The following is a 26,047-nucleotide window of genomic DNA, read 5'->3' as shown; positions in this document are numbered from 1 at the left end:
CCTATCTCCTCGCAGTAGGCCATCTCATTATTGCCCATGATGAGCGCCACGTGGTTGTATCATCAGCAAACTTAATGAAGATATTAGAGCTGTGTTTGACCTGCTTGCCAGGAAGCTGAATATCCTGATCTTCAGCTCATGATCAGCGATCTCAGAGACAGGTTTTGAGGGAAGGAGAGCATTCATATGTATTTACTCCCAACATCTAGGTAGGTAAGTGCAGTGTGTGTCATCCATGGACTGTTTGGACTGTATGCAAACGAAAAGGATTGTACATCAACGTCATCGTTGCCCTAGTTAAGGAGACCTGCACTTTTGAATGAATTTTAAAAATAGAACTGCTTTTTGGAGCTTATGCTCGAGCTTCTGGTTTTACTTAACTTTGATCTGTCCTGTGCCAAATTTCCCTCAATCATAATGAAGGACAAACTGTTACTTAATGCAGCAAGGAACAATAAAGTACTCCAAGGAAATACTTTTTCTTACTTGTAGACAGCCTGCTTAATGTGTAATGATTCCAATGTTGCAATGGTGTTGTTTCTATGTTTGTGGACTGCATACAATGTTATGTTTTTTTATTTTAGATTTATTTTCTTTGTGCATCTCCTCTGTGAAGACTCTTCTCTGTCCTGCACCTAGGTGGTGGAATGAATTTCCCCTGGCTCTCCTGAGATACCGGCTACTTTAATAATAATAATACGTTTAATTTGTATAGCGCTTATCTTCAAATAAAGGCTGAAGACTCACCTCTTGAGGATTGATTCCAGTCCATGGAATCATTAGAAGATGTTATCTGAAAATTAGGCTAGCCAGTTTTCTAGTCAACTAGGTTTGTTCCAGGGTCCAGTTAGTAACCCTACAATAAAGGGGATTATCTAGGAACTGTCAGTTCAGTCCAGTGCTCGTGTTTGAAAGCTATATACTAGATAAATGCAGACTAAACAGAATGTAATGCTGTGACAGATCTTGGTCCATGACTTCATGTGAATAGTACTTACATTTTGTCCCTTAATGTTAAGATGCCACAATGTACAAAAGAAAGTGTGGTTATTCGTTCAGTTAAGCAGAATTTACAAAGATCAGACTTTTGAAATGTAATAAATATAGCCCTAAAGTTGGTCTTGTATTATAACCTCGGACAGGTTTGGTCAAGATTTGGGTTACATTATAATTATCATATTTTAAATCTTGAATAACAATTAAGTTTCAGAAAACAGTGAGAGCATTCTCATAAAAACAGTGTACTATAATTCTGTTCAATGCAAATGCAGTTTTATATTAAAAGATAGCAAAGGAGTAATTCACTGTCACACAACACAGTTTGTTAGTATTGCAATGGGGAAATACATATACAGTCATTTTATATTTACATCTAAATGACAACCAAACAAAGAAATTATAAATATCTCTTAGTTAACTTTACAACAGTTACATGTGACCAATATTTTTGAAACATAAAAGAGCATTCTGTTAAATAACTGGCATCAACCTTATTATTCACAAGGCTTGGAGAAAAGAAAGTGGTTAAATAATTCCTCTCCAGTGAGTGAAATAAAAGGGACTTTAACGTTTTGGCAATGAAATATTTTTTTCTGCTTTCACAAAGTCAGACAAAGTTATTACTAGCATTCTTCCAAATCTCTGTGCGCAAGTTGCACATTGTGTGCAGCTTCTTAGATCTGCATGAATGGAAGTCTTCAAAAACAGCTAGCTGACACACATCAAGCTCCAAAACTGATCCAACTTGCTGTTTGCTTACCTGTAGTGTAATAAAAGAAAAGTTAAGCATTTGAAAATCATTAACTTACTGATTCATCTAGAAGCACCACTACAACTTGACTGTTGTTTGTTAAGACTTTCACAGCCAAACAGTAAAATGTACCAAATTAAATGTTTCAGTTAAAAAAAAACAACTGTTTCTAAAATTGAAGCTTTCAAAAAATGAATAATCTGCCCATTACCATTATGGTTCTCATGTGCAACTGCACAAAGAAATGTAAATAAAACAGAACTCATCATCTGACTTTATGCCAGTAGGAAAAGCTCATGAAATTGGCAAAATGTTAACTATCCCTTTAATAAATGTTGAAAAAAATCCCTTTGTACAAAAGACTATACAATAAATCAACACAACATATTTTAACACATACACGCTTTCTCTCCATTGTGAAGTCTGTACAAGCTCTTCTGTCAGCAATTGGAAATATGCAGATAAAAAAGGAAGCAGGTTACATGTATATATTAAATGGCACACTAGATATGATGTCTAGTTGTTTTGTAAGCCAACAATTAGAGAGCTGCAGGTAAGTAGCTGCCAAGACCATCCCTCATTGGCCTCAGTACTGGGTGTGTGTTGTAGCAGCAAATCAGCATTGTGCTGAAACTGGAGAAGTTACTTCAAGATACATGCGTTTGAGAACACAACAATCCTCAAAGAGGATTGTTAAAACAGTCCTCAAAGTGACTCCAATGACAACAAAAGTACAAAACAAGAGTTCAAAGCATTGCATAAAACACCACATATTCCTTTTTCCTTAAAATGAATGGTCAAATGAATGGTCAGTGGTATACAGTTACACACTCGTGATAGCTCTATGAAAGTTCATAGAAAGCTACATGACCAAGTGCATGGTGCTTCGCAGGTTCTAATATGGTTGATCATCTCTAAGCACAAAGTAAAAAGGGAGAAATGTCAAATATAGCTCTCCTGAAATATAAATATAGTGAAGAAAAAACAACAACAAAAACAACATTTGGCACTTACACTTCATTCAGACTACTTTCCCCGAGGACATGTAATGTTTCATGTTTTTTTGTTTTTTTTGTCACCCTACCTTAAACTTGCTCAATTACCTTACTTAATCAAATATCTAATGCTCGTTTCAAAAATCCATAAAACAAAAACAACCTGTAAAACATTTCATTTGATGAGACGAATGACGAGGGAAAAACTGGCAATGTTCGTAACATGGCCACATTTTCGTTCCATCTCTCTGTAAAACTGGGTTGTGCCGCACATCTGAACTGGACCATGATGCGAGTGACCCACGCAGCGCTGCACGGCTTCATAAATCACAGCGGCGTCCGCAGAGGGAGAGAGAGCGCACCCCGCCCTTTGGCACTAATCCTTAATTAGTCCTGTCAATGCATGAGGCCTTGAACAGAATGCAGGGGAGACAGAATGAACAGCCCACTCAGATGTACAAAATGTTCATAAATAGAGTTCATAAACGTACGATGAGTGGTGAGGCGTGGCAGCAGACGGATCAGTTTGCTATACTGTCCATGAGCACAGAGTCTTGATTTTAGCTTACATCAGAAATCCACAAAAAAAAAAAGCATAATTTTATACACAACAGTGCTGTCCTTGTATACAAAAACACTCCCGATTTCTTTGTGGGTTGCATTCCTTGCTTTCTCAAAAGTGTTTTGTTTTTTTTTAAATCTTTGTTCTCTTACTGCATTATGCTGTCCGTAGGCTCTGCAAAGTCTTTTCAGTCGTGTGTCCGAAAGGGGGTGGCCCACAGTGGGTTGGGGGATGGGCACTAGACATAGGGGGAGGAGTCAGGAGCCCACAGTGGGGTGGGGGATGGGCTCCAGACATAAGGGGAGGAGTCAGGAGCCCACAGTGGGGTAGGGGATGTGCTCCAGACATTGGGGGAGGAGTCAGGGTGAAGCTCAGGCCCCAGTAACATGGGGAGGAGTAAAGAAAAGATACTATGATGGTTTAGGAAATGATGGTTTAGGAAACTGGGGTAATGTTTGTTTACATGTATGTGTGTTCAGAAATTCTATGCCGGTTTTAGTTTTAGGCCAGTCAGGCACCTTCCTTAAATGGGTTATTAAATGTTTTTGCTGGCTTTTGTTCTGTGCCCTATGCATAGATGAACCATTTGCCTACTAAATCTATGAGTTGCACAGCTATAATTGCTCAGCTTTACACGGCCTGCTAGGCAGGTTTGCAGTTTCGATATGTAGGTAACACTGTGTGTGTGTGTGTGTGTGTGTGTCTGTGTGTGTGTGTGTGTGTGTGTGTGTGTGTAGCCTTTTTGACAGAAGGGGATTTGTTGGGTGTAGCATGTGCATTCATTCTTGTGTGAAGCATGTGTCTTTTGTGTAGATGTCATTGTCTAAGCATGTGTTCATTGTGAGATCACACTTCACTCTCAGTGGAGGGTTTGCGATTGGGGACCCAGCCAGTGTCTGGGTGGGCACTGTGGCGCTGGGGTGTGGTCGCTGGGGCTGTGTTTAGACTGGAACATTCGGATTGGTCGCCCTGTAACAGCTGTTCCGTCTCAGTATCGTCCAAGGAGGCTGAGCTTGCTTGCAGGGAGACAGTATCCGTGCGCATGCAGGTATGAAGTCCACCCCCTCGACACACCTTCAGCTGTTTCAGGTCCTCCCAGTATAGCTCCTCCCCAGAAAGAAGACACACCCCCTCCACTATCCGAATCTTCTCTCGGGTGTAACTGCCCTCTCCAACACCCTGCACAACAAAAACAATTTTCATTAAGAACAACAGCAGCAAAGAAACTCCAGCATCCTTCCGCGGGACTCTATTCACCGTGTTAATTTGTAAATGGAGTCTGAGAACTCAAACTTACACAAAATATATAAAATGTATTAATCTAGAACCAAAATTTAAGCACAGCACTACAAGCAGTTCAGCACAGCACTCAAAATGACAAGCTGCAAGATTCATGCGTGTACATCTAACAAACCAGGTATCTTCAGTTAGTGCTTTAAAAAGCTATTTTAATCAGTGTTTGTGAGCACATGATTTTACACAGAAGTATTCCAACAGCAGAAAGTCCTATAATTAGCAATATCTTTAATGATTTAATAGTCTGAGGCAGAATCAAAATTAAGCGTTTTAGATCCTTATAACTCATGATTATAGGGAAAAGTATAAAGTGGAAATACATCTCCAATGAGTATGGTTAAACTCAAAATAATCATCAGCCAGGATGGGCCCTTGGTTAGTCTGTCTAAAAACTACAGACACGTGCATTATACAGCAGAGGAAGTGGAGCAGGTTCACTTCCAGGTTAGACAAATTCTTGGTCACAAAACACACTACATTCAAAGTGGAGAGGTGCCCCAGAGCGTCACCCTGTGCCATTCCACTACCTTTTCCCCCCCTGGCTGTTTCGGTGAAAGGACTACAACGCATCAGAAGATGAAGGGGGACAGGGAGTTGTAGGGGTGTGAGAGCTGTGATGGGGAAAGGGGAGGAAAAACCACAGTGAGCCGAGCGTCGGTGCCGTTACGCCATGGTGGTTTGGTCTGCAGAGGTGCCGAGCGCGACTCTCTCCGTGCCGACGCCAACGTAGTACAGCAGACACCAGCATGGACCAGGAGGTTTATACACAGTGAGCGGTCACCCGTGTCACTTCCTAAATGAATAATTCATCAATGATGCATCAAACAAGCTTCGAAAAACAGGGTTTGCAGCTTGAAGGAATAAACAAAAAACACATATTTAGCATCGTATCTCATGATACATATTACACATGGACTTGGATTAAAAAGCAAAAACCATCCAAAATTGTTTCTTTTTATTTTAAGTATTTACTGCATGACTTACTCCACGTACATCAGATAGTCCATTACTAAAAATAATACATTACACGCATTGTGTACACACACACACACACACACACACACACACACACACACGATCCTCATTAAGACTTGGTTGAGGCACCTTCATAAAAAGTGTCCTATAACTCCAAAGATTTTAGATATTTGTGCCTGTGTACTTCAGTGACTGACCAGATCCACCGCTCTCGTAGAGACTACTTCCTTGGCTGTGTTTGTGCCTACAGAGAAGCAGCACTCACTAAGGCACTAGGCAACAATATTCATAGAAATCTGCAGAAGAGTATGAAGGTGAGGTAGATTCTCATATGGGATGTTGGCATAGTCAAATTTATTTATATAGCACTTTTTACAACATATGTTGTAAATTGTACAACAGATGTTGTAAATTTAGCATCTCGTATTACTTGTAGCCATTATTGGCACAAAGTTCTGTCTCCTAATGGAGAAGTATGAAAATTAACTCAATTTTAGTCTCAGTGGAAAATTTAAACAACCAGCAATGCACCTCTTGTTGCTGATTGCCAAATGAGTAACTACAGTAACCAAAACACATGCTACCATCAGCATGTTTCACTGACACAATGTCCTGTTTTAAAAAACTGGAGTGGCAAGGTCTGCCTCTTAAAATATGTTTCAAAGAAATTAACACTGATGAATTAGTATACACATAGTGATAAAATCTGATTATAGTTTAGTTGGCCAGTCATTGGAGGTGGAAAACAAATCTCTAAACTGTATATAATAATACAAAAAAGGTTTGACACATCTAGAAAATGTTTAAGGCAGGTCTTTGATCTAACGGGTACCAGATATAAAGCAGGTCTTAGATCTAACAGGTATCAGATGTGGTTTTAGGTGAACTTGCTCCCTAAAGCAATCCTTGTTCAAACTGAAGGCTGAGGTGGTAAATTTGAGATTTATGATCATTCGGGGGACCTACTTGAACACAGGGGGGTGCTGCTGAGGCTTGTCTGTGGATCCTTTGGTACATTTTCCAGGGGCCTGATTGCTGGTGGCGCCCTTGTCACGTACCGTGGGAACATAACCGGAGACATTGGGAGAGAGAAATTGGAACGGAATCAAAACGTTGCACACTCCAGAAGCCATCACTCTAGTGGTCATACAACTGGCCTCACCATACTGGAGAAACAGCCAGGCTCCTGCTATTCTTTAATGACATTCTGAATAACAGATTTCTCATATTTCTCTTACTTAGGAATATGCATAAATGATTTGGAGTGTGTCTAGAGTGTGTGCATGCATTGTATTGAACTCACTGGTGGAACAGGCCCTGTCGTCCGCCTCGTCTGGACACGCGCATACGAAGCTGTTCGTCTTTGCAAAGCACAGGTGAGTACAGCCGCCGTTGATTACGCCGCAGTGATTGGTGCCTACAGGGAGAGGTGAGGCCACGCTCCCGACAAAGGCACATAAGTAACTCCTTTCTTCAAGGGTGCAGGCGCAGCATCTGAGCGTTTCTCACGGTAAAGATACCCCAGTATGTTAAATACTGTGTGAGGACAGGTGCACGATTTAAACGCACTTTTATTTAAACAAAACATTACACTGAGCTGTGACTGTCTCGTAACCTTTTAAACTAATCTGTTACTTGGTTGTGCTCCTGTTTTATTCTGTGTCTAAACTACGCTGTTGGTTAGAATGAAATTTCCTGGTCTTATGGCATAAATCACCGATATTCTATCACATACATGACACGACATTCATTTTTTCCCTTTCCAAAGACACCTCTCAACCTTAAAGTCCTAAGGCAATAAGAAATCAATAAATCAAAGTCTTTCGATTCAATAATAAAGAGCACCATGTTATACAAATCAAGCCAAAATACAGTACTAAACACATACAGCAACAAGCACCATAAAACTGAAGAGATACAGCTAAAGACACACTGGGATGCTCCGGCGAGCCGGAGAGACCTACTCACCCTTTGCTGGGGAACACGGCGATGGCCCTGGGTTCATCCAGGCTGCTGTTCACTAGAATCTTCCGCGAGGACCCATCCAGGCGGGCCACCTCGATAGTGTTACGCCCGGTATCAGTCCAGTACATGTTCCGTGCCACCCAGTCCACCGCGAGGCCATCAGTGGTCTTCAGCCCCTGGCTGACCACTGTTTCCATGCCGCTCCCGTCCAGGTTCACGCGCCTGCGTTTGGGGAAAAGGCGCGTGTTAAACGCTGCAGTCCAACATGTGTACAACAACCGTGAGAGAAGAATGCGTGTGCTTATTTGAATGCTTCTGATTAATCCTTGTCTAAATCCGCATATCTGGAAATATGAAATGCACGGTGTCATTGGGAGCATCTGTCAGTAAGCAATTTTTCAGGACGAGTGCAGGATGAGGGCACTCGCCTGTTTAAGTATTTAAAGAAGGTGCGTTGGAGGTCAAACAAGCTCTGCTTTATGAGTGTGCCTTAGTCAGAAGCAACACAAGTTCTACTGCTTGGAAACCAACATGTGGCCCTGCCTTCTAGCAGGTATCACCAGACCTCTCTACTAGCACACTTGGCCTTCCTGAAGGGTGTATTTAAAATAAGACTCAGCTGCTGTTGGTTGCCACACGAGTTGATGGATTTCTCAGCCTTCAGCGGGACGCCCGTGGGGCACGCGCAGGATGTGCCGTTGGGCCGCGGAAGGCGCCGTTACGCGTACCGCACTTGTTAAAGCCTGATGGGGAGAAGGACAGCAGGAGCACGGCGGTTAGGACTCACTGTACAATGAGCAGGCTCGTTTTTAGCTTTAGAACAGCTACAATCCAGCCCGCAAGCCTTTAGAAATGTCATGTCTAAAATACATCATAGACACAGGTACATTTCCTCCACTGACTAGCAATATGTACTTTTTCTTTTGACAGAAACAGCCATGAGCAACAGTATCACATGCTTTAAGTTTTTGGTTTTTTTTCATGCTGCCTGTGAATGAAGCCCAACTGAATGATCTTGTCCATATTAAGCACTAGTCTTAAGACTGAAATGGTCTACAAGTGTTCACAGCAATAACAAAGAGGTATAAACAATAAAACCTGAGCAAAACTAAATTAAATCGAACAAAAGAATAACTGCCCTGGTTTCTCAGTATTTATTTATATTAGTTAATATTAACACAAATAACTGTGTTGGCATAAATAATGCTTTTAAGTGTTGTGTTTTTAATTAAACCATTTTGTCAGAAAAGAACAACTGATACATAAGAGCTGACAGAACAACCACCAGGGGGCAGGATTGGCCAAACAATCACAATTACCGTTTCCCAGTAACAGGTTACACCAAGTCAGAAACTGGAGAATTCCCAGTTTATTATTTCAGACATTCTGCCCGAAACCTATATATACACATTTTTTTTTTTTTAGATATGAAGCAGATAATACCTAGACAGTAATTCACTCACATTTAGCTAGTGGCACTGTAGTAACTTGAATGTGTGTTGGGACCAGCGGGATAATGCATGTTTGCACTATGTATATTTACAGTCACAAATCAATATTTATTCAAACCCTGCACATACTCATTTGATGGAGCTGCAGTACCAAAAACAACTTTTCACTTATTTAAGTGGGAAATATTAACTCATGCACACTAATATAACATTGAGCTAAACATCTGTTCCTCTGGCAACTTTGTTACACTCCTGGAGTGTTGCAGTGCACTCCTTGTCCAGTTCAGGATTTGGGACGGTCTGTGCCCATCGTTGCTGGCCCCACCTTCCTTGAATGATTGCTGTGGCCTATATAAGGACCCTGCTGCAAAAAGATGGCAGCTTGCCCAAGCTCATACTTGAATTGGTATAAGTGTGTACAATTTGTGAGTTTGTAATCTTGGCTGTGCTCACTTTGTCTTGTGATATCCTTAGTTAGCTTGTGTTTATGTAGATCTGTATGTGAGCATTCCCTATGTTTTGTTTATGATTGTGATCCCTGTGATAGACAAAATGTCCTTGGGTATGTTTATATGTATAGTTAACGAGTGTAGGGAGCAATGCTTGTTTGGGTTTAATTGTCTGTTTATTTGTCAGGGACTTGGTGTAGGACTGTATTTCAATTTGTCTTGTGAAGTGTAGTTAGTTATGGTGTTTCTTTTGGTAGAGTGGGTTTTGTTTATGGTGGCATTTAGCCACTCCACATACATCCTGCTACCAGTCTTATCCCATTGCTGTTGCAACCTCACTGCTTAGACAGGGTCGTAACAGAATTGGGAGCTACCTACCTGGGGCGGATGGGGTCCTACGTCTACGTCATGGTGTAGCATGAAGGTGTGAGTGGGTACATCAAAAAACAGAGGGGAATTTATCTATGAGCAGTTAAATCAGCCTGAGCTGCAAGAGCAAGACCAGACAACTTTTACAGAAGGGTTTGCAATGCAAGGGAATTGGGGAGACGGGCACAAGGTAAGCAATTCCAGCCAAGATGCAGGTCATCTTGCTTGGATGAATATTCTCTGGTCACTGTGGTGGTAACTACTGTAACAGACACAGGAGAAGGGTGTGGTGACAAAGTGATATGTGATTAAAGTAGTGGGAGATATCTGATTTCACAACATACAGGCCAGAAAATCTTTAATACATGAGAACTTGAAAATGATCAAAAGGGCCAGCAGACGATTTCCTCTCTCAAATGAACACGAGTTTTCTGATCAAACTGAGATTTCACAGCTGTGTGGGCTGAACATATGTTGTTGCTAGCCCCATCATGAATGGCACACACCAAGTTTAACAGTCACTTGCAGGTGAACTCAAAACCAAGGGAGGAACAGCCAGCCACTGTTCGTACAGCATAATGGGACCTTGCACTGATCGACCAAAAAGCAGCATGTTTGGACTAAGCCAGTAGGCTCCTGCACTGTATCCTGAACGGCAAACAAGGGCACTCATCCCAATCTTTATCAAAATCATGACAGTGTTTAACATTTTCTTTAAGGTCTGGTGGAACCTTTCTAGGGCGCCTTGGGACTCAGGATAGTAGGCACTAGATACCTAATGCTGAATCTTCAATTCGCCAACTACTTGTGCAAAGAGGGTTGACATGAAATTAGAACCTTGATCTCTGTGTGCATTTGGGTAAACCAAATGTGGTGCAGAACTTGATGCATTTACTATAGCATTAGAGTTCAAGGAATGGTGGGGAACGGCCTCAGGGAACCTGGTAGCAGCACACAAGCATAAGGAGATAGCCATTTCTGGTGCAGGTCTTGGGCAAGGGACCAACAATCTCTTGAAAGGCTCACTGACAACTGGTAAGGGGCGGAGTGGAGCAGAAGGGATCTCTTGGTTAGGTCTTCCAACCATTTGTCAAAATTTGACAACAGTAATGAACTACATTGCCATTTACAGAGGGCCAAAAAGAAATTAGACAAAATGCACTGTAGATTTCCTAACCCTTAGATGTCCAGGAAGTGGGTGTTCATGAGCTAAATACAAAAACATGAGACCCAAATGGCATCGGGATGACCATTTGGTGGACAGTCTCCCACCCTTCACTTACAGTGGATGGTGTATTAATGGAGTAGTGCTGTTGCTGAGCATGGGTGCCTGTTTTTCCTTCAGCCAACTCAATACAGCACGTAAGGGATTGGTCTGTTCCTTGTGCAGACAACACAACTCAATCTATAGGCCCTGTCAAAATGGGGCCTATAGACAGAATAGGCTTATCAATAGCAGTACACACATCAGATGTCAGATGCTGAGATAGCAGACTTAAGGACAGGGGGATCACTCAAATATGTCCACTAATGACACAGTATTCCCAAATTTGCAAGCTTGAGCATGTGTTAACACAAGCAGGAAATACGGCCTGTTCAACAGCAATAAGACTCATCAATAGGTCTTGAAACTACTTCAGGTAAGGGGAAATACAATTCCACCAGCAATGTCATTTAATATAAAAGGACACCCTATTTACAAGCAAAGTTGAACTAACAGCTACTTTAACCATGCTTGTGACACTGTCAGTTCTAAGGTAAATGTCATGCAGCAGGAGCCGGAATACTCCTAGTTCAACACCTTGCACCAACATGTCACTACCACAATACGACCGAGTTGAAAAAGGCAACAGTATCCAGACACAGCAGCACCCATATCACTTAAACCTGTGATGGGCTGAAACATATCCCTCAAAAAGAAAAGGCTGAGATGTAGCATCTGGGGTAAGAAGCAAGAAGACTTCTGTGGATAGTGTGTTTACGGCACTAGTCAATGCAACGCACTCAAACACTGAAATATGCATCAGCTTCATGTTCCCTAATAGTAGGGACCGAGGCAATCTGTCGACTGACATCAAAACATCCAGTGGCAGAGTCAGAGGGAGCTGGGGTAACAGCAACCCGAGGGGAATGGGGCTTAGACACTGGTGCACCCGAAGATAAAGGGCTTGCTGGTGCTGGTTAAAAACTTTTCAGAGGAAGATGTATGGGTTTTTCCAAGCCAATACTCAACCTTAAGTTTCACCTCCTTTTCCACCTCTACCAGTAGAGCCCCAAGATGTAGCAGCTCAGCCTCTTATTCCTGTTTTTTATTTTTTTGTTTTTTATTTCCAGTACCAACTCCTTCAATTTCAAATTTTAGAATGGGGTCTACCCTAGGAGATACCTTGGGATCCATGTGGCATGACTACAGGCTCGTCCACAGCTTCTGCTGTGTCCACACGCTGAGCTGGGCCAACACACAACACCCAGAGACAATGCCCATTCTGACAGAACTCCAGCCACAACAAGGGACAACTCCACTAGTTCCTTAACCTCCCTCTTATTAGCAGAGTGTTATCCACGTTATACAAATCAGCTACCAACAAAAGCTCTGCCTTTCAACAACAGTCTAACTGCTCAATAGATGGACAAATAGAAAAAGCAGACCAAACAAACATGGCAGCCCTAACACACAATAGCCAGTACAAACATCACAAACACCCCACCCACAAAGGGGAAAAAAAAACAAAAAAACAAACAAAACCCCCCCCCCCACACAATCAGAACCAAAACACACACCAGAGAGAGGGGGCACACACAAAAAACACTAAAAGGAACAGGCAAACAGAAGCAGAGGAAAAACAGAGGATGAGCTCCCAATTGTTACAACCCCAGCTAGGCTGTGAGGTCACAACAAGAAAAAAGAAAAATGTGAACAGCTAACAGAACACTAGTTGTAAAAAAAAAAAAATGAACAGAAACAAAACAGAAGCACAAATCAAAGTCTTCTTTTAGGTGTATTTTACAGAGGATATTATTTACAGATAATGTTACTGGTGCAATTCCTTCAGGAGTCCAAAATAATAAACAAAACCTACACTAATGAAAGAAAGATACCCACCAAGTAATCCCAACAACAAAATAACCATATAACAGACTTTCCTAACTACCTGACACAGAGGCAAAACCCACACCCAACCAAAATGGCAGTCACTCCCTACCACCAGTGTCCAACACAAACAATACTTACACTCTTTACACAATCTATATATATGCATATATAAACAGCAAAGACAAAGTCCAAAAATGTGGAAAAACAAGGTCATATACAAAAAGTCATACAAATTTTCAATCAAAGCTAAACACACCAAACTAACAACACCATCTCACTTCTTTTCCTCATTTACTCTTCTGGGACAGGCCATTAAATAGCTGAAGCAGTTGTCTTGAAAACCCGGCAAGGAATGGGGCTGAGCCTCAAACAGGGAAATCCGGGGTTCAGGTGGAGGTGAAAAAGAGGTTGCCTTAATGAGGATGAGCATGGGCTTGGAAAAGCCTGTGTCCCTTCCTTAGGAAGTGGTCTCACCAGCACCAGTTCCTGCCACATTTGCCAGAGCTCCAGTTCCTAAGCCTTGCTCCTCCAGTGCAATGGCTTGCCCAGCTATTGCTGTTCCAGAAAATGCTATTTGACTTAAGTTGGCATTTTGGGTTGGTGCCAGTATTTAGGGAATATAAAGCTGATGCGTATTTCTCTATTTTTGAATGCATTGCTACCACACTCAACTGGCCACCTAGCATTTGGTCTTTGCTTTTACAATGCAAGCTTACAGGTAAAGCACAGGAAGTATGCTCTTTGACTGTGGAGCAGAGTTTAGATTATGACTTGGTAAAGTCTACTATTTTGAAAGCTTATGAGTTGGTGCCAGAAGCCTATCGCCAGAAGTTCAGAAACACAAAAAATCCTCAGCCAAACTTATGTGGAATTTGCCAGAGAAAAGTTTGGGTTGTTCAAGAAATGGTGTGCAGTGAGTGGAGTGGCTACTTTCAAACAGCTTATAAAGAGCTGATTGTGTTGGAAGAATTTAAACACTGTCTTCCAGATAAAATGGTGTTTTTTGAATGAGGAAAAAGCTACATTGGCAGATGAATTTGTGTTAACACACAAAACCGTCTTTTACTCAATTCCAAGAAGCGAGACCGTAGGTGATTCGATGACTAGTAAACCAATCAGCAAAGCCACTATTGGTTCAGAGCCACCACCACCGGATGAGACCACTGTTTTGGATACCTGTGAGTGTTTTTATTGTCATGACCAGGGGCACCTTATTGCAATGTGTCTTGTTTTGAAACGAAAAAACACTCATAAGGGCACATCTGTGAAAAAAGTAAATACATATTGCAAGATGATTATAGACTCTGGGAATTGTGAAGTACCTACTGCTGCTGTTGAGCCTGTCTTTAAGCCTTTTGTGTTCTCAGGAACTGTTGCGTTGACAGAAGGTGAGCAGAGCAAGTCCATAACTATCCTGTGGGATACTGGGGCAGCTTAATTGTTTGTTTTGGACAGTATACTACTGTTTTCGGAGTCGTCATATTGCAGAAGTGATGTACTAGTACAAGGAATAGAACTAGGGGGACGTAGAGTTCCTCTCCATTATGGATATTCATGTACAAATGAGATCTCTGGTTTACTTAAAGTTGCAGTTAGTTCTAAGTTACCTGTGAAGTGGGTTTCATTTGTCCTTGGTAATAATATTGCTGGTGGTACACTGTTTCGACTTCCTGAGGTTGTCAATGAACCACTGGAAAATGTGGCCCTTTCTGATCAGACTTTAGAGCATGTATTCCCTGCATGCGTCATGACTCGTGCCCAGGCACGTAAGTTCGGTGAGGTGAGCTTGACAGGAATGCTTTTAGGTAATGAGTCGGTCTTCAGTTTAGAGTCTCGTAATCCAGAGCGTCAGAATAAGCAGCCTTTACCCCAGGCCGATAAATAACTCCGCCATTGCCGGTTCCCAAGCACCGGATGCGAAAGGAGGAGGGTTAGGCGCCAGGCCAGCAACCCGGCCCTGTAAAAACTTCTACCGCTATGGAAACAACAAGCGAATATTCTAAACGATCCCATCAGCAAAGAGGACCTGGCTCTAAATTGATGACGGTGCTGGAGCAAACCCGCGAGGGTGTCCAACGCCCGATGCAGTCCGGAACCTTCGATGCAAAAATGATTTCCAAATTAGGCACCTGGAAACTTTAGAACTCTCTGCGAAGGTGGGAAGATTGCCCAGCTTCTACACGAATTTGACAACTACAATCTTGACATATTGGGCGTCTCCGAAATGCGTTGGACTGGATCGGGAAAGATCATAAGTGATGGCAAGTCAGTCCTGTATTCAGGACATGAGGAGCACCATATTCGTGGTGTCGGATTGGTGCTTAGTAAAAAGGCATCATGTGCATTGCTTGGATGGAAAGCTGTCAACGATCGCATCATCACGGCGTGATTTCAATCAAGACACGCTAAAACTTCTATCATCCAAGTATACGCTCTAACCGAAGACTCCGATGACGATCAGAAGGATACATTCTACGGACTGCTACAAGAGACCATTGATGAAATCCCGACCCATGACGTTAAACTTCTCATCGGTGATTTCAATGCACAAATTACCGACGACTGTCATGGTCCACACAGTTCGGGGCGACAGACCAATGATAATGGTGAATGACTTCTATCCTTTAGCAATATGAACAATTTCTGCATTGGTAACACATACTTCCGACACAAAAACAACCATAAGAAAACCTGGGGATCGCCGGATGGAGCCACTTACAATGAAATTGACTTTATCTGTATCTCTCGGCGATGGCGTTCAGCACTGTTGGACGTCAGAGCCTATCGCGGCGCGGACGTTGGATCGGACCATTATCTCGTACGATCCTCAATTCGGTTACGGCTCAAACAGAGAGAACAAAAGCAACAACAACGTCCTTACGCTGTGGAGAAGCTGAAAGAACCTGCCGCGGTCCAACAATTCGAACTGGAGTTGAGAAATCGGTTAGAGCTACTCCAAGATGCGGGCGACATCGACGAATACTGGATGGCATTCAAACAAGCAGTCATAGAAACGGTAAAGGAAATCGTGGGTCGCCGACGTGGGACAAAGAAAGAATGTTGGATATGGGACCCAACTTGGAGCCTGATTGACGAAAGGAAAATCGCAAAATGCTGACGCGAACAGGCAAAAGCTGACCCTTACAAGGAAACCACAGCAGAGCGATATCGGCAACTGGATAGGGCAGTCAAACGAAGTTGCAAATCTGACAAGAAGGCATGGTTGGAATACAAAGGAGCCGAAGCACATGAGGCGGCTAGCAAGAATGACAATAAGATGTTGTACCGCATTGTATGAGAGTTGACTGGGGCATGGAGCAACTCAAGTGCACCCATCAAAAACAAGGACGGGGTGTTTCTGCTCACCAGAGAAGAACAAGACACGCGCTGGGTAGACACTTCAAGGAAACCTTAAACCATCCCACCCCTGCCAACACCTATGACTTTGGCACCACACCACCACCTCCAGACCTGGTAGTTAATCTTGATCCACTATCAAGGAAACTAAGGTGGCTATTCGAACACTCAAAGCCAACAAAGCACCCGGCCTAGACGAGATAGCACCGAAAATGCTAAAGCACGGTGGAGACGCAATTGTAAACACCCTCACAGTGCTGCTCAACAAGTGCTGGCAAGATCAGAGTGTCCCAAGTGACTGGAGGAAAGGAGTAATCGTTAAACTCCCCAAGAAAGGCAATACCACCAACTGCAACAATTGGCGGGGCATTACACTCCTCGCGGTTCCTGGGAAAGTCTTCTGCAGCGTTCTATTATGGCGCCTACAACAAGCAGTGGACAATTCTCTGGGAAGAGCAAGCCAGATTCAGAGCGGGCCGATCGTGCAGTGAGCAGATTTACACGCTTCGTAATATCATCAAACAGTGCATCGAATTCCAGCACCCCCTGCTCATCAACTTTATCGACTTCAAAAAGGCTTTTGATAGTGTCCACAGGGGCTCCTTGTGGAAAATTTTACGAGCCTACGGCATTCCACAACGGTTTGTCAACGTCTTCCAGAACCTATATATCAGCTCTAGCTGCTGCGTCAGGACAGACGATGGCTACACAGACTTCTTCAACATCGAAACCGGAGTCAAGCAAGGATGTATCCTGTCACCAATTCTCTTTTTGCTCACAGTCGACTACATCATGAAAAAGGTGATGATGAGCCCAGTGACTGGAATCCCTTGGACAAATGGATCTCATCTCACTGATCTCGATTTCGCAGACGATTCGCAGACGATATAAAACCGGCTCTACAATCCATGGAAACATGCCTTGAGGGCGAAGCGGAAAAGGTTGGCTTGCACATTAACACAGACAAAACCAAGGTCATGCGGGTGAATCGTCAAACCAAGGTGCAGATAACTATTGGGCAGCAAACGGTGGAGGACATCGACGAGTTCACATATCTCGGCAGCATAATGATGGTGGCTCAGAAGTGGACATTCGATGTAGGATCGAAAAGGCGGCGGGTGTGTTCCAGCATCTACGCCGCATCTGGTCCTCAACAACAATCAATACAGGAATCAAAATGCGTCTGTACTCTAAGATCGTCATCCCAACCACCATTTACACCAGTGAAACCTGGAGGAACACAAAGAGGATCGCCCAGAAACTAAACGTTTTCCATCAACGGTGCCTCTGCCGAATATTGGATATCTCGTATAAGGACAGAATTACCAATGAGGAAGTTCTTCAATGGAGTGGATTGCGGAAGCTGGAAGAAATCACCACCGAACGCAGAATGAGCCTCGCTGGTCATCTCCTATGTCTTCCAGACAAACGCATCTCAAAGGCAGCTGTACACTGGACACCGACAGGAGGAAAGCGAAAGCAAGGCCAACCCAAAACCACCTGGAGATCAACCTTCATCGCCGACCTAAAAACTATTGACATATGCTCAATGGACGAAGCCAGAGACGCTGGACCCATTGGAGAGCGCTTGTTGCCCAATGCACCAAGGAGTGCAGGAGGAACTAAAGTAAAGTAAAGTAAAAAGATAAATGTGGTTTTACAGATCCTATTAATAGGACTGCTTTGATTGCTGCTTAGAAAGATGATGCTAGTCTTGTCACTTGTTTTGAGGCCAGTACAGACAACTCCCGTACTCCAATACTTCATATTGATGAGAAAATGGTCTCCTTCAAATACGAGTGGTGACTGGGAGGAGGTGCAGCAGATTGTGGTTCCTAAGCCCTATAGAACACATGTCTTTGGCTCATGATCACCCATTTTTAGGACACCTAGGTATCCGGAAAACAAATAGGCATTTGTTGAAACATTTCTTTTGGCCTGCTATGAGATCAGATGTCATTAGTTACTGTCAATCTTGTTATACATGTCATCTTATTGGAAAATCTAATCAAGTCAACCCTCCTGCATGCATCCCTCCTGAGAGACTCTTGATTGATTGTGTAGGACCCTTACCAAAGACTAATTCAGGAAATTATTTGCTAACGCTTATGTGTACAACTACTAGATTCCCAGAAGCAATCCCATTGCATTCATTAAAGTCAAAAACTGTCATAAAGGCACTTTATGAAGTGAAGTTTATGAAGTGAAGTTCTGTACTACATTTGGTTTACCTAAGTACATTCAGTCTGTTCAGGATTCCAACTTCACATCAAAACTCTTTGCTCAGATCATGTCAGAGTTAAAAATACAACACTAGATATTGAGTGTATATCATCCCAAAATTCAAGGAGCACTGGAGTGATTCCATCAGACGTTCAAGAATATGCTCTGCTCTTATTGTTTGGAAGCAGGTAAAGACTGGAACAAGGGTGTTCCGTTGTTGCTGTTTGCGATACATGATACTGTTAAGAGTCTTTAGGTTCAGTCCCAATACCCTAGTTTTGGGATGTGAAGTTTGTGGTCCTATCAAACTGTTATATGAGAAGTGGTTAGCTCCTGATACAACAAGCCCTTCATTATTTGTGGATAAGTTTGCAACTATGCTCCGTGAACAGTTAAGTGCCACCCGTATCAAAGCTAGACACAATTTAGATGTGGCCCAGGAATCTATGAAAGGAAAATACAAAAGTAAATGCAGTCAATCGATCATTTGAGATAGGTGATAAGGTGTTTGTCCTTTTCCCATGCCTGGTTCAACCCTTTGGACAAGTTTTTCTGGTCCATATATATTTCATCAAAAACTATCCTGATTGAAGACATAAATCTTGTGTTTGTCACATAAATATATTAAAGCCATATGTTGATGAGTTGAACAAGATGATCTTAGTCTGGGTAGGAACAGCATACCTACTGCCAGATTACCAAATTCAGAAGCATTGAAACAATTGTCTACTAAGTTATCATATTTATCTTTAGCTGCTCAGTCCGATCTTTTCACATTGATTGAACGGTACCCTTCCCTTTTTGTTGATGTACCTACCTGTACAGCGGTTTTAGAGCATGATACCACCGATGCAGTGGTAATTCAGTGGATAAGGTACTAGATGTGTAATCAGATAGTTGCTGGTTCAAGCCCCACCACTGTTGGGCCCCTGAGCAAGGCCCTTAGCCCTCATGTTGTACTCAGTCATAATTGTAAATCGCTTTGGAAAAAAGCATCAGCTAAATTCTGTAAATGATATTGATGTACAAGGTCATTCTCCAATTAAACAGCATCCCTATCTTGTGAGCTCTCAGGAATGATTGTTGCTGAATAAAGAAGCCTGGTGGTACTTTCCATTTTTGCACAGACTATCGGAAAGTAAATACCATTACAGTACCACATTCATTCCCTCGCCCCAGAATGGAAGATTGTGTCAATAGAGTGGGCTCTGCAAAGTTTGTCAGCAAATTAGATTGATTAAAAGGTTATTGGCAGGTCCCTCTTACTGATCGTGCATCAGAGATCTCCACTTTTGCTACACTGGACACCTTTCTGAAATACACGGTTATGCCTTTTGGATTGTGTAACGTGCCTGCTACCTTCCAAAGGTTCTCCTGGACTGCTGCAGTGTGCTCCTGGTCCAGTTCGGGATTTGGGACTGTCTGTGCACCTTGTTGCTGGCCCCGCCATTCCTTGAGTGATTGCTGTGGCCTATATAAGGACCCTGCTGGAAGAAGAGGGCAGCTTGCCCAAGCTCATGCTTGAATTGGCATAATGGTGTATGATTTGTGAGTTTGTAATCTTGGGTGTGCTCACTTTGTCTTGTGATATCCCTAGTTAGCTTGTGTTTGTGTAGATCTGTATGTGAGCATTCCCTGTGATAGATGAAATGTTCTTGTGTATGTTTATATGTATAGTTGTTGGGAGTTGTGCCTGTTTGTTTGGGTTTGGGGTTACTGTCTGTTTATTGTCAGGGAGTTAGTGTAGGACTTTTATTTTATTTTTGTCTTATGAAGTGTATTTAGTTGTGGTGTTTCTTTTGGTAGTGTGGGTTTTGTTTATGTTGGCATTTAGTCACTCCTGAAATTATTAGTCATTCCATAAACATTGCTGTTGCGACCTCACTGCTTAGACAGGGTCGTAACAGAATTGGGAGCTACCTACCTGGGGCGGATGGGGTCCTACCTCTATGTCATGTTGAAGTTATTCAGTGTTTGTATATATGTGCTCACCATTCAATACACAAAGTTTCACCTCATCGTTCAGTCCAGTCCAGTGATTAGTCATTCCATATAAGATCCTGCTACCAGTCTTATCACATTAAATTATATGTAGGGTTTGTTGGTTTTAAATGCACTATTGGTGTGACTATAATATGTCTATAATACGAAAACAAGTAACAGTGATTGAGTACGCTCATTAACAAAATCACTTGTATGTTAAACTAATCTGCAGGGTTGTTTAACCTGAAAGGTCTTAATCCACTGGGCTCATGTGGACATGTAAGAAGTGTGTGATTTTAGTAGCCCATTGGTCTTAGAAATCACATCTAAATTACAAACTAGCTTCTTTATTTTAAACTCTTTGACATTTAAACTCTATGACATTACCAGGGATGTTGTATCATAATATTATATTAAAATATCTTAAGAAAGGGCATCACTGTGTGTTCTTGCTCCTCCTCTGTACTATCAATCTAAATAGTGTGTTAAGAGTTGATAATCAATGCTGCTTGGAAATTCCATTTTCAGTTACCACTACATTTATTCAAAGGTCCTCAACCTCTAGAATCTAACAAAATATGGATATAATCTACAACCAAACATGAGCTTTTGAAAGTTACTGAAGTCTCATTGGTGTTGAGCCCTGTAATGTTACTAACGTTGCCATTTGGTTTCAGCAGGAAGCACGGGGATTGGAGAGCAGCCTACGCAGAGGCCTCTCACGGTCCACAGCCTGGATGTCAATGAAGCCTGGGAGGTTGGAGTGGATGGTGATGATGTTGGCGCCGGTGATCTTGTCCGCTCTCTGGATGCTTCGGCTCAGCCAGTCTGTCCAGTAGATGTATGGACCCCGTTGAAAATCATTGCTCATTTTTAAAAGTAGACGCAAGAATAACTCATGAATTGGCAATTGCTCAAAAAAAGTCTTTTTCTCAATCTCACAGCATTTACAAATGGTAGAATTTAAACTGACTACAACCTACTAAATCTGGACATTCTTAGGACACTGACCTCAGTGTGTGTCCACCCAGAGCTGCTGTGAGCTGGCCTTGTCTATAGCCAGGCCATTGGGTCCTGATGAGGACCACATGCCCCAATCCATCTATACCTGTCCTCTCCAGCTTTGCCTGTTCATCCCACTCAGTCCAGTACATGTACCTGCAGCAGAGGAGAGTGGGTCATCTCCGGAGGACACGTAGTAGCTTGAGTCGAACTCAACACACACTTATAAACCGGGGACGCCCAATTCCTGGAGTCCAGAACAGTTCTGGGATTTCCCTGCCCAAAGGCACTTCACCAGTTAATTACCACATCAAGGAGGGGTGTTAAAGCAGACAAACCACTGAACTGTGAACTGACTTCAGCCAGTTAGGAGCAGAACTTGGCACCTCTGTTTGAAAAGCTTAAACAGCCTTGCTTGAAAACTGCATGAACCTTCATTGGACAGAATGGTTGTTTACTTGACCTTAGACATCACGTCTATGTTTATTCGATGTCTTGACAAACTGGGAATCTGTACCAACTTCTGGGAAGCATCACAAAGCCAATGCGGAGCGATGGTGAGCGAGGAAGAAGGCGGCATGGTCTTCCTCTCCACTTACCCCATTTTGTGGGAGAGGGCAATGGCATGTGGGCTGTCCAGGTTGCCCCACACCAGAAGCCGTTCAGGTTGGCCATCTCGATGCCATTCCCGTGTCCATCCAGTAGATTTTCTTGCCCACTGAGTCCACGGCAAGGCCATCAGTGGTCATCAGCACTAAACGATGAGTGTGGAACAGAGACTCCCCTTGGTGCTGATGTTCACTACAAAATATACCTAGAGCATGTCCAGATTTTTTGGGGGTGAGGTAACTCTGAATTAATGTGGTCTAGAGTTCAGTGAGGTGTTGCTCTCCCTACCCATGGAGATGACGTCCTCGTGCCCTGAGCCATTGATATTGGCCCTGCTGATCTTTTTCAGAGTGCTACCTGAGAAGTACACTTTACCTGAAGAAGGAGAACAGGACCTCACTGTATTTCAGCACTTCACCAATTCAATCCACTGCTCAGGGATTGTGCATGCAACTCCGCCTCTACCCCTCAACTGCCCTGCTGCGTGATTGCTCCCACTTAAACTAGGCTTATGCTTGTTCAGATGGGTGCAGTGAACAACACAGTGGTCCTCCTTTGCCCAGCAGGAGACACTGGAAAGGGATCAAGGCTGATTGGGAGCCCCTACCAAAAGGAAAGGGCACGTAACCTCTCTAGGATCCACTCTGATGGCAATGGTGTTCTTTATAGATGTATTAACAGCCAACACTACATCAGCAAAATATGGAATATCCAGAGAGACCATTCTGTTATTAATTTCGGTAAGAAGTGAATTACACGTCAAGATAAAACACATGCACACGCATGCACAAGTGCACATGCAAATGGGTGCACAAGAATGCATGCACACACACCCCATATGCTTACACTAGGCTAACAGTTCAAAGAGATGTAGGACACTGACAGCTACCCCTGTGACAGACAGGGTCACTCCCTGTTTCCCTCCAACACAGATCCTCCCTAAATGTTCACAACCATCTTTAAAGATGACCCTTCAGCCTGCAGGGATATTTCACCTGAGCCTCGGATTTCAAAGACAAAGCACCAGCCTTAGGGAAAGAGGCACAGGAATGTGAAGATGACTAACCAGGGTAATGCACAGAAGCAGCCCAGATCACTGCCTTGGTGACGGGCCATCGCTCATTACTGATAGTACAGCAGAAGTCCATCTGGGGACTTATGGAGGTCAAATGGAATCTGAACTCAGGCATTAAGGAGATTCGGAGAGGAGGAACACGACACGAGTCTCACCTGGAGTGCAGGTATTGCCGTCTACCTAGAGGTTGATTCTGGTTGGGCAAGCACAGCTGGAGCCTTTGGAAGAAGGAACCAAGAGACACAGATGACTACAGCCGCCATTATTCACAGAGCACGGTGTCTGCACTGGATGGAGAAATTAGACAGAGATGCAGGAAAACAGGACAGAGAAAGAATAAAGTATTAGGATAAAGTCTTATTTTGGCTTTTGCATCTAGGGGTCTTGATGCTGGTGCAGAGCTCATGATCAGTTCAGCTTCAATTTGTGATGCCTTTCTTTCTTTTTCTTTTCTAATGTGTGATGCCCTTCCAACTTCCAAACATTTCTATGTGACTTCTACCTGACCCCCACGGAGTCCCCAGAACTGTATGCCACGAGGGCTATGACAGATGTCACGGAAAGCTTTTGGGTCCCGAAAAACTTTATATGCATGTCCATAGAGGACACTTTCACAATTCTGTTATTTCTTGGGAAAAATTACATATCAATAATACACACTAATTATTTCTTAGCTGCAGGACCCTAGTATCTCAGTGCATGTATTTTCAAAACCGAAATCTAAAGTATGAGATTTATCTCTGTTAAATTATTTGCAATGTAGATCATATCATAGTTTAAAACAATTAGCCCACTTCTTAGTTCAATACAAATATAAGATTGTAAGTACTCATTATTCACTCATCTGACATGCTACCCATGGTGTATGGCATAGTCCCCTTTTACACAACAGAGCCTGTTGTGCAAATTCAAATCCTTCCCCATTACACCAGGATTTGGAATATTTAAACACAGACAAATGTCCCAGTGTTCAGGTAGGAATGATTAAATGATTTCATCAGAGACAGTCATTCATCTGAAACATGACTGGCAACTGTGAACGGTCTGTGCTGCTAAGGTTTGGCACTAGAAGCAGGATCTTAAACTTAGATGACTATGGAACAAAAATATAGTCTGTTTATATATCTGTCTATATTTTACACTTTAAATCGTTAGATTAAATCATTTGTGCACCAAGGCCACCCAGTGTCTCTCGGTCTATAGTTCTGCATTGCAAAGTTTAATAATACAATTAGTTTTGAAGAATCAACCCAGTTCAAAGGACCAAGTCAAGAAATATTTGTGGCATCAAGCTGCCCCCCCCCCCCCCCCAAAAAAAAAAAATAAGTAAATAAAATTTCCTTTAATACCCATGCTTAGCAAATCAATTCAAATGGTTCTCTGACATGGTTGTATGAGCACATAAAGCAGGATTGGAGAGGTATTGTAACTGAGAGCCTATCACAACCAAGAAAACACAAATGCCATTGGTCTGATGTTTTAATGTTCTGTTCTTCAATATGCATATCTCATGACATGCAGGATATAAAATGATTTAAAAAAAGGCTAAGCAGGCTTTCAGTAGACAAATGAGATCAAACGAAATATGACTTTTAAACTTAGCGTGGTGATCTGTCTTTAGGATGTGCAACTTAGCTGAAATCACATTTGATACTAAAGCCACTGATTTTCATTTGATTATAAGTGGAGCACACTTACATTGGGCAGTTTAGGCACAACACATTGTTTCACTCTGTGTGTCTTTTTATGAGTTTTCATAGTCATTATAGGAAAAGCCTCTCTAAACATGTTCTAGGACTACCATGCCCTTTTGATGAACCTTGGAAAAATGTTTGAAAGGGATCCTCACATGTGAACAGCACCGTGGTATGACATCTTGCAATGACGGGACTGAATCCTATTTGATGCTGCATAGCTGTGGCACCCAAGTCAACTTGATGTGTCATGTACCCCTGTCTCGGTAAAACAGGCGTGCCCAGATCTGTACAGCTTTGCTGAACTTCAAAAGAGACATTTTCTGAGTGACATTGTGTCACATACTTGGTAAGTTAGGGGTAGATACAATGTGTTTAGCTAACAGTAAAGACTACCATAAACATCTTGGTGTCTGTGAAGAACCATCGTTGTTCTCCCATTAATGTTGTTATTAGGCGAGTAGTTAGATGTGTAGATTACAGAATGATATGACTAGCAGGGGCCTAGAGATGGCATTTTCTCTGACTGACTGAAATATGCATGGACACCAGAGACATTTGATGATATGCTGCATTTATTTGCAAACAAGCTGATCTCCACAACAGCTTTTAACAGAGCAGAGAGTAGAGGCAACTAGGTGACTAAGGTTGTGTAGTTTCATGTAGGTGTGTGTTTTTGCTTGAAATACATGACATAATTAGCTAGGTAAGAAATTACTTGATTATTTTTATCATTTTATGTTACATTTATATTACTATTATTTTATATCACTATTATTTATATGGTTATTTCTACTAACATTAGCTTTGTCAGCAATCTTTAATGTCCAGTGTTAAAGGTGATCAAGATTACTGTAATTAATTATTATGTTCCTCTTTGCTTAGTGTGAAAAAATAGTTGCTTAAGACCTGCACACACCAGCTGCTATTAGCAAGACATAATATTTATTAGCTATCACTAGATAGCAGTCACATTATAATATATCAATGACTTCTCAGATATCACTTTAAAAAAAAACTAAAATATAATCTGATTTTCTCCATTGCCAAAATGTATATACATGAAATCCAACGGACTTCATGTTGTTGGAGAAACATTTCCCACAATGCTTAACATTTATTGTTAGCTATGACTACAGCTATGTAATGGAAAATGGAGTAATATTTGGCATGGTACACAGCAGATTAGATTGCAAGA

The 26,047-nt window shown here is 42.3% G+C and overlaps 1 long non-coding RNA gene and 1 pseudogene across 1 annotated transcript; one reads left to right on the top strand and one right to left on the bottom strand.

The window, feature by feature from the left end:
* Positions 1–1,396: 1,396 nt before the first annotated feature.
* LOC118242338 (uncharacterized) lies at positions 1,397–5,351 on the bottom strand. The gene is made up of 2 exons (XR_004776785.2): positions 5,131–5,351; positions 1,397–4,486 (listed from the first exon to the last, which is right to left on the bottom strand). It is a non-coding gene; the product is annotated as an uncharacterized LOC118242338 (long non-coding RNA).
* A 9,302-nt stretch (positions 5,352–14,653) lies between these two features.
* LOC113568419 (protein CFDP2-like) lies at positions 14,654–16,204 on the top strand (annotated as a pseudogene).
* The last annotated feature ends 9,843 nt before the right edge of the window (positions 16,205–26,047 follow it).

The sequence above is a fragment of the Electrophorus electricus genome, chromosome 3, assembly GCF_041902795.1.
Source record: "Electrophorus electricus isolate QZ-2024a chromosome 3, ASM4190279v1, whole genome shotgun sequence".
NCBI classification, from domain to species: domain Eukaryota; kingdom Metazoa; phylum Chordata; class Actinopteri; order Gymnotiformes; family Gymnotidae; genus Electrophorus; species Electrophorus electricus.
The sequence above is the reverse complement of the archived record's forward strand: the minus strand, read 5'-3'. Positions and strand labels throughout refer to the sequence as shown.